Source organism: Curcuma longa, chromosome 3 (assembly GCF_044706935.1).
Source record: "Curcuma longa cultivar G26 ecotype Majalengka, Jawa Barat chromosome 3, ITB_CL_G26_1.1, whole genome shotgun sequence".
Classification (NCBI taxonomy): domain Eukaryota; kingdom Viridiplantae; phylum Streptophyta; class Magnoliopsida; order Zingiberales; family Zingiberaceae; genus Curcuma; species Curcuma longa.
Window position 1 is genome coordinate 19,578,045 of NC_133863.1, and position 3,453 is coordinate 19,581,497.

The following is a 3,453-nucleotide window of genomic DNA, read 5'->3' on the forward strand; positions in this document are numbered from 1 at the left end:
TCTTATCTTTGCGGTTCTTAACTCCTGAGTTAGAGGGATTCTGACTTTCAGTTAACGTCTTCTTCTGCTGATTAATATTGTTCAAGTAGTGCTCCGTGACCAAGGCACTACTAATCAGCTCTTCCGCGGTCTGCGGTTTATTAACCCCGCCTGCCACGTTCAGAGCTATCTCAGGTCGTAACATCTTCAGCATGAGACGAACCTTTTCTTTTTCAGTACCAATCAACTCGGGACATAAGCGAGCTAGCCGATTGAACCTTTTGACAGCCTCGCTAACTGACAGATCCCCTTGTCGAAATTCCATGAACTCATCATAATGCTTGTTAGTAACCCGCATATGAAAGAACTCCTCGAAAAATTCTGACTCGAAGTCCGTCCATCGCATCTCATTAACGAGTCTCTTGGACTTAACTCTATCCCACCACATTCTGGCATCACCCGAAAGGCAGAATGATGCACACTTAACCTTCTCATGCTCCGGCCAGTCCAACAGCTCCACAATACTCTCTACAGTCTTGAACCAGGCCTGCGCATCCCAGGGTTCACCGGCACCCGAGAAAGTTTCTGGCTTCAGTCTCTGCCACTGGATTAAATAAGCTTCCGGTCGTATTCCAGGGGTAGGACCTGCCGGGGATATTGGGGTAACCGGCGGTGCTTCAAACATCACAGGCTGGCTCACAGGTGTAGGGGTAGCATTGACATTCCCTTGCTGACTCATCAAAGTATTGATGATCTGCTGCTGCTCAGTGATCTAACGTTGGAGATCAGCCACCAGGTGTGTCAGGTTCGGCTGATTGGTGGTTTCGTTCGTTCTGTTACTCCTTCTAGCCATAACTCCTAATAACAAGAAAGCTAGTGTAAGAGTTCATTTTTTCTCCTTAGTATGTATGCATCATAAGGTAAGATTTCTATATCCTCCTATATGCATTATTTTTCCAGGGTAAGAACTTGCTTCCATTATGCATAGTTTACTCTACATAATATTCTAGATAACATTCTTTACTGTATAAAGCAATACGTAAGTTTACTATTATAAGTCTAACTATCTCCTTACATACCATCCTATATATCAAGTACTATACCATCAGGTCGCAGTAGAGTTCTCTTTCCGCGACTCAGATCGGTACGGTACACAACATATGGATAAATGACATCAACCCCTACATTCCGTCATCATATGTCTGTCCATAGAGAAGGATAGTAAATAAAATATTTGTCAATATTTCCCCTCCTTTATTGACCATAATATTTTACTCATGACAACAGAATTTATTTTATAACATTATTCATTCTTACTACCATGACTCCACTCTATTTCGTGACTAGATAAGACGTCACTGCTCCCACAAAGAAAGATATCACCGTAGTAGTAAGGACAAGACCCATCTTTATGGTCTTAACAACATCGTCCTTAGGGGGACTAAGAACCATTGGAGGATGGTCCTCTAGTATCTCTTCGGTATCTATGACGCTCTCATCCATCTCCTCATCTGACTCTTCTTCTTTAACATCCTCTTCTGGATCTGAGTCCACCCCCTCGATGTCCACCATTTCTTCAGGGTCAATTTCTGGATCTTCCTCGATCATCTCCTGATTCTCCTCTTCTACAGGATCATCCTCTTCTACAGGATTATCTTCTTCGGACTCAAAGTACTCCAAGATCTCTGGATCTTCTTCGATATCCTCCGGGTCAGACTCAGATTCTCCCAGATCCTCTGGCAACTCATGACGCAGCAGTTGCTTACACAACTCTGTGTATGAGAGGCGACAATCAAACTGGCCCTAGATCTGGTGTGCTACCACTCTAGCGCGCTCGGGTAAAGCACGCAGCAGTGCCCCGATGCGGTGGTCGTTTATCATGGGAAATCCTTCTTGCTCGAGCTTCCAAAATACTCGATCTAGTCTGCCCATGACACCCTGTACTCCCCAAACTGGGTCATACTCCACCGTCTCCAGTTCATCAAACAGCTCCTCAAGTCGCTCATTATAACGAGCCATGCTATTCCTATTACGAGACAGATACATCAAATCAAATGAAATACAATCTCTGATCAAAAGCATACTCAAGTCATATCATCCTTTATCATTTATCATATAAAACAATAAGTATGCTTAAAATACCTTACTTGGATGCAACATGATACAGGCTTGATGTGTGTGTAGTAAGATGGCAACAGCTCTGATATCATTCTGTAACGCCCGCCCCTTACGTGGGCCTTTGACGGACGCTACAGTTTACTTTTTCATTCATCTAACTTATATCACATATGAAAACCACCAAACTTCGCAGCGGAAAAACATAACACATAACATGGCAGTGGTTGCATATGTGATAAATAAACATATAACATGCATCTATTATCTAATTATTAAGTTGATATTAAACCATCTTAACAATATTCAGCATAAAGACAATTCGACCATCCCAAAATGCAAATATAAAAATTCATGTTTCTCCCGAGACTGTAACGCCCGCCCTTACATATAGGGCCCATGACGGACGCTACAGTTACTCTTTTCTTATTCATAATTCATTTCATAAGTGACCACATACGAAATATCCTTAAAACTTCGCAGCGGAAACTCAAAACATATTTTCATGGTAGGAGATTCATATGTGATTTACAAATGAAATTAAAGGGGTGCATGCATTGTCTAGTTTAAATTCTAATTATCAATGTTTCAACTATAGGACCAGTATCCAACATAAGGGAAGTCTAGACACTCAAACATGCAAACATGAGAATAATTTGCCAGGATCTCTATGCCATGTCACCACCACACACATCTTTCATCAGCCTCTTCACTGCTGCTTCCCTTTGGTCAGTGACTACTATTTGGATCTGCAATATAAGAAAGGAAAACTATAAGCACAAGGCTTAGTAAGTCCCTTTCCTACTCACAAAACCTTTCGTCACAACACATTCCTTTAGCATAAGCAAGCATAACATAACATAAAGCACATGGAGCTTGCATCAAGCATATACATCACTTTAACTTAACATTCATTCACATGCATACAAACAATATGCAGATGCCTTTGAAAACTTATTATCTTAGTAGATAAACATATCATCATCTTTGTTGGGATCCCTGGCTTGTACCCATTCATTCTTTGCGCGCATACATACCAAGTAGTACGAGATAGCTAAATCTCGATTACTAGGATACTAGGTTTACTATCCTTCAACCTAGCTAGGCCTACTATCCTTCAGCCTAGGGCGTCCGCCCATCCCTTATAATCCGAGGTAGCAAATCTCGACTACTTGGTAGTTAGGTCTACTATCCTTCAACCCAGCTAGGTCTACTATCCTTCGACCTACTAGGCCTACTATCCTTCAGCCTAGGGGCGTTCTTAGGTGCCCATCCCTTTGGATCCTTTCCAGGGTCCGGTACAAGCCATTCATTTCAAAGTAACTTAATGATGTACATGCCCTTTTTCATTTATATCAT